The sequence below is a fragment of the Petaurus breviceps genome, unplaced genomic scaffold, assembly GCF_028583685.1.
Source record: "Petaurus breviceps papuanus isolate PSGF00001 unplaced genomic scaffold, PetGlider_PUasm1.0 90352, whole genome shotgun sequence".
Classification (NCBI taxonomy): domain Eukaryota; kingdom Metazoa; phylum Chordata; class Mammalia; order Diprotodontia; family Petauridae; genus Petaurus; species Petaurus breviceps.
Window position 1 is genome coordinate 612,563 of NW_027187228.1, and position 6,859 is coordinate 619,421.

Here is a 6,859-nt window from a genome sequence, read left to right on the forward strand (position 1 = left end):
ACTTGCCCAGGGTCATACATAGAAAATTAGATTTGAACCCAGCCTTCCTGACTCCAGGCTTGGTGCTCTGTCCACTTGATCACTAGTTGCCTCTGAGGTCCCTGATTCTACAATGCACTCTGTCCCAGGCTTTGAGACATGTAAGGTACAAGTGAGTTGCTGATCTACCTAATTGGAGGGAGTTTCCACACCAGAATTCCCCACACCAATAAAATCACAGGAGTGGGCTTTCATAGCTTTAAGAAGGTAAGACATCTAAAAGGCAAACTTTGGTAGAAGTGAAGAATTTTATCCCAAACAGAGCTGTAACCTACAACTGAGGAATACTGATTGACCTGGAGAGTCTCTAAGTTTCCTTAATTTTATTTGTTTGTATGTATACATGTAGGCAAATAGGTGACACAGTGGATAGGGTGTCAAGCCTAGAATCAGGAAGACCTGAGTTCAAATCCAGACTCAAACGCTTCCTAGCTGTGTGACCCTAGGAAAGTCACTTCACCTTGTTTGCCTCAATTTCCTCATCTGTATAATGAACTGGAGATGGAAAAGGCAAACCACTACAATATTTCTGCCAAGAAAACTCCAAATGGGTAACCAAGAGTAAGACACAACTGAAATGTCTGACAACAACATGTTTTGCATGTATATGTGTTTGTATATGTATTGCGTGCATATGTATGTGTGTTTATGCATGTATGGGACTTTTAGGTGGTGTAGTAAATAGAGTACTGGGCTTGAGGTCTGAAAGACCAGAGATTCAATCTGTCTTAAGACACATATTTCCTGTATAACCCTGAACAAGTCACTTAACTACTATTTGCCTTAATCCACTGCATAAGGAAATGGCAAACCACTCCAGTATCTTTACCAAGAAAAGCCCAGAGACAGTATTAAAATGCTAAAAGATATAACATCAGAAGATGAGCTCCTCAAGTAGGAAGGGGCCTGTCTGCTGTCTTCCATGGGGTCACAAAAGGTTAGACACAACTGAACAACAACAATAACAGCAAAGTTAGATACCAGGTATTCAGGGGGAGAAGGCATTAGCAGCTGGGGGAATTAGGAAAAGCTTCATGTAAAAGAAGATGGTGCTTAAGCTGCATCTTGATAGAAAAATAAGATTTGGTAAGACAGAGGTGACAGTGGAAAGCATGTTAGACATGGAGCCTATGAACAGGAGATAGAGTGCCCTGGGTAAGGACAAAGAGAAGACCCGTTGGACTATTGATTGGATTGTGGAGGACTCGAAAAGCCAAACAAAAGGGTTCATATTTTCATCCTACATGTAATAGGAAGACACTCAAGTTTATTAAGTAGGAGAGTGACATAGACAGATTTGAACCTTAGGGAAAATAGCTTTAGCAGCGGAAAAGATAGATTGGAGAGGGGAAGAGAAGTAGTGACCAATCAGGAAGTGGGTGCAATAATCTAGGCAAGAGATTAAGAGACTAAGGTTGTGTCTGTGTGAGCAGAGATAAGGGGCATGATTCCAGTGATTCTGTGAAAGGAGAAATATCAAAATTTTCCCCCTGATTGGCTGGAGTGAGGAGAGAAGGATCAAGTTGACTGAGAACCTCTGAGGCTTAGGATGATGGTGTCCATGACCAAAACAGGGAAGTTAGGAAGAAGGATGAGTTTGAATCAGGAAAGATAATGTGTTCTGTTTGGGTCATATTGAATATGAGATGTTTTGGGGACATCCATTTAGCAGCGTCCAATAGGGAGTTAGTGATGTGGGACTGAGACTCAAGATTGAGGTTAGGGCTGGATATATAGATCTGGGAATCATCTGCATAAAGTTGATCATTAAAGAAATCATTAAACTTTTGGGAGCTGATGAAACACCAAGAAAGTGAGAAAGAGTAGAGGGTCTAATTTAAGTCCAAGTTAGCATAACATGAATAAATTCTTAGAAGAGGGTTTTCCTTGTGTGTTTGGTGCAGATAAGGTACAAGTTCTTTACCTTTGCCCTCAAAGCAGATGTATATGTGCTATAGATTACCCTGCCTAATTCTATTTTGCAAGTCATTATTAAAATGAGTGTATATAAAAGCTTCCACTAAATTTCCTTTCCTGTATATTATCATATGTGAATGTGATTAGTTTCTCAAAGGGTTTGCCAGGGAAGCCCAGGCTCTAGAATGATCCTATCAAATTAGGAAGTCCAGGCCTAGTTATGGACCTGGGGTGCATTGTTACAGAACCAGCAAGCTAAGAGAAGAAGTCATTGCCAGAATATTGGCCATTGTGTGATGAGGTTTTTTGTCCCTACAGAATCTATTCAGTGGTACTATTTATCCTGGGTGGGGACTACCTCATGTCATTGGTATCACAGATCTTTGTTGCTGACCTCAACCACACCCCCAAAAGAACGTCAGCTCTTTGAGGGTACATATAGCTTGATTTTTTTTTCTTTATATCTAGTCACTACCAAAGTGCCTGACGCAACAAATACAATCCCTTTTATTAGGTTATCCATATACAATCATTTTGAACATATTTCTTTCTATATTATTTATATTGTGAAAGAAGAATCAGAAAAAAGAGAGAAAGCACAAGAAAGAAAAAAATAAAAAGCAAAGAGAATGCTTGGATCTGCACTCAGATTCTATAGACCTTTCTCTGGATGTGGATAGCATTTACAATCCTGAGTCTTTTGGAATTGTCTTGCATCATTGTATTGCTGAGAAGAGCTAAGTCTATCATAGTAGATCATCACACAATGTTGCCCTTCCTGGAAACAAGGTTACCCTGGTTCTGCTCACTTCACTCAGCATCAGTTCATGTAAGCCTTTCCAATTTTTCTGACATATTCTTGTTGAATTTACCTAAATGATAGTGTAAGCCATGGGGTACTATAGATGAGCTCATGAAGAATGGGAATGTAGAGAGAGAAGGGGGTAGAGGGCAGAAGAAATTTAACCCCTTTGGTCCTCCATTTCTTCTTTAATAAAGGAAAGGATTGGAGAAAATACATTTTCTAAATGAACTCTAAGATTTTTTTCCCTCATGTTCCTTCCAATCATAGAGTTTAAAGTCACTGTCTCTGCCCAATTTAATAATTCTATAATAGAATCACTTGTCCTCAAGGTCTGTCTTTTGGGCTCTGGCTCATTGACTTTGGTGTCTGGTATATAGGAGAAGCAAAGACATGCCTCCCATTGGATCCTTTGGGAATCCCACCATTCCTTCAGCCTATGTGTAAGTGGGTCTCTCCCTGAGTCCAGATTAACTTTACCTTATACAGAAAGGGCCTCAAGGATTCTTTCTTCCAAATGTTTGGGTTTCTATCTTCCTTTCTCAAGGGAAGCCCTTCTGAAGCTTTTCTCTGGACAGTCTTACCCTGTAAGCTAGAAAGTAGTAACATCACCATTTGACTCCATCCCTTCCCTGCTCCTAAGCTAGGGGTGATAGCCTTGGACGTGAGAAGAAGGGAGGGGATCCCACATCTAATTTGTACTTGGTTATCATGTTAGCATTGGCTTTATTTGTTTGGGACCAAGAGGCTCTGGGTACTTAATATCAGATTAAACTGCCACACTGTGGATAAAAAGTTAAGAGCCAGTTGGCTCCTGACCTGCCGATTATGCCAAATGATTATTTACTGAGGCTGGCATTGGTAAGTGGGGAGTAGGGGAGACACCCCACTCTGAGTGTGTATATAAGAGAGGCCCCAGTGATTCTCTTCAGCTCAGAGAAGACCTCAGGAGGTGGTAACTGCAGGAGTTGCTTCAAGAAGAAAGCAATCATGATGAAGCTGCTGATTATTGCCCTTGTCTGCCTCCATTTTTCAGAGGCAGGCAAGGTAATCAAGTAAGTCCTGAGTTTGGGGGCGGGGAAGTGTTTGGAGAAAACTGATGGCAGGGAACAAGGCACAGGAGAGAAAAGGGAGAGGGAAGCCCAGTGTACTGGGAAGAGCCCTGAACTAGGTGTCAGAATAGCTGGATTGGAATCCTGGCTCTGCTTATAATATAATGTAAAAGTCAATTAACCTCTCTGGGCCTCAGTTTCCTTATAATAATAGTAATGGTTAGCATGCGTATAGTGCCTACAGGGTCACAAGATGCTTACAATAGATATAAAGTATTTACCATAGTGCCTGGCATACAGTGTGCACCATATAAATGGTTATCCCTTTCCTCCTCACTCCCCACATTTCCTTTTTACATATATTAACTCATATGATCCTTATACCAACCCTGGGAAATAAGTATTACTATTATTATCCCCCTTTTAGGCATTAGGAAAACTAAGGCACAGAGAAGTTAAGTGAGTTTCCCAGGATCTTGTAAGTAGTAAGGATCGGAGGAAGGATATGAATACAGGCCTTTCTAGCTCCATGTTCTTCCTCTCTAATCCACTGAGCCATCTCTCTGCTCCTTTAGGTATAAAATGAGTTAGATGAGACTCAAGAAATATTTTGCCAAAGGTATAAAAGCCTTGACTTTGCAGTTAGAGCACCTGGATTCACATCCTGCATCTGTCACTTCTAAGCCAGGTGACTTTGGGCAAGTCCCTTAAGCTCTCAGGATTTTTGTTTTCTGATGGGCAAAATGAGGGAGTTGATCTAGAGGACTTCTGAAGTCCCTAGCTGCTTCAGGTCCATGATCATATGACCCTAGGGAAGAGGGAGGAGGACCAAGAAAGGCAAGTCATTGGGTGATCATCAAGTAAGTCTGGAGAGCCAAGACTTTGGAAAGGTAAAGAGGGAGCCCAAAGCAATTGGACCATGGGGGAAATGGCCATAGTAAAGGCCTGACTTAATGCCCCTGGGCTCATCCTTGCCATCCCAACTCTCCAACCCAGAATTTTCAATGCCATGACAATTCAATTAAAACCAAGAGGCATATATTAAGCACTAGCTGCATATAAGACAGGTACAAGAAAATTTTTGTAAAAAGTGAAATAGTTCTTGTAGAAACTTACAATTGATGGAGAGGGAGGAAGATTATGGTAGAAAGAAACAATTAAGTACCAACTAGATGGCACATATGTTCTAGGCACTTTGTCAAGTGCTTTACAAATATTAACTCTTTGGATCCTCACAACAACCTTGTGAGGCAGATGTTATTGTTATAGGGAATGACCAGTGCTGAGCACCATGTGTAGACACAGACTCACATGTTTTAAGGGCCTGTTGTTGCATAGGGCTCCGAGGAAGGCAAAATAAACATTACTAGCCTCTTCTTCTCCCACCTTTCTCCAAAGAAGACTTTCATTCCTGCCAGGAGTGGGGGCTGGAAGCCATTGTCTAGATTGAAATTATACCCATCTCTTCCCTTAAAATTTTTGAATCTAGGGCATATAACTGGGTTCCATCTAACTTCTGATCACTTTGTCATTTTGAGGAGAAGTGGAACCCCAAACTCTATATCCATGACTTGACCGCTTTCTCATCAAATGCCAGTTCCACAATGAACAGCCACAGAGAATGGAAAAGAAAACTCATTTATCCAAATCATAGCAGAACAGAAATCAGAGAAGGTATGCATGGGAGAATATATATCAGGCAATAGAGTGAAGAAGCTCTTCCATTGGGAGTGAAATAATTCAGCTTAGCTAAGAGAATGTCCTGGGTCCAACCTAAGAGAAAATTCCCCGAAGTCTCTAAAGTAGCAAACTGGGAACAGAGACATGATAGACACTGCTGGCTCCTCTCATGTCTTCTCAGAGGCCTTTCCTTCATTAACCTGAAGTGGGGTTGGCCTCTTCCATCTTTTCCCTTGAAGTTGGAAGTCAGAAGCACCTAAAACAATTCAGTCCTTGAAGAGTCCTAAAGAAGACTGGTGTTCCAAGAGTCCCAAATGGGACTTACCCTGAAGAGTCCCAAAGAGGACCTCAAAGGGGACTCCTGCTTAGAGAGTCCCAAAAGGGACAGGCAACTATTGGAGCTCTCTCACCACTTGCCAGTGCCACCCTGCCCCCTCACCCAGGGCAGGGCATTCATCCCCACCAATAAGAAGAGAGCCTCCTACCTATGGACTTGGGGGAGGGGTTACATCATTATTGCCATTTTGCAACTGAGTTAACTAAGGCAGACAGAGCTGAAGTGATTTGCCCAAGGTCAAACAGCTAGTGTCTGAGGCAGATTTGCACTCAGGTCTTCCTGACTTCAGGTCTTGAGCTCTTTCCACTATGTCACCTAGCTGCCTGGGAGACAGTAGTGAGCTGGGGAGAAAGTAGAACCCATGCAGAGAAAAAAGTAGAAAAAAGAAGTAAAAAGAAAAAGTATACAAAGAAGCAGCTAGGGGGCACTACACTGCAGTGGATATAGAGTGCTAGGTCTGAAGTCAAGAAGACTCATCTTCATGAGTTCAAACCTGGTCTCAGATGCTTATTAGTGGTGTGACCCTGGACAAGTCATTGGCCATGTTTTCTTCAGTTTCCTTATTCATAAAATGAGCTGGAGATTGGAACGGCAAACTACTCCAGTTTCTTTGCAAAGAAAAACTTAAACGGGGTCACAGAGCTAACATGACTGAAATGACTGAACAACAGCATACAAAGTCAATATAAAGGGACTTCTGAGTAAGGAAAGAACATACTACCAGCTGGAGGTCATCTTGGAAGATCTTCTGTAAAAGATGGTATCTGAAGTGAGAAGAGGAAGACCTCTGCTGAAAACCTGGATCTGAAACAGACCAGGTTGTGTAGACATAGCCGAAAGAAGGAGGGAGTTATGCCTCCTTGTTGACCCTGGTCTATGGAGCCTTTGCTTCTGGACTGGGTGGGGGAGGGGATTGGTCAAGTCAGGGAGGAGGTGAGTTCTGGGACAGTTGCACTGATTACCCCTCCTCCTGGCCCCTCCCAGTGTCCCTCTGAAGAGGTTCAAGTCCATGAAGCAGGTGATGAAGGAGAA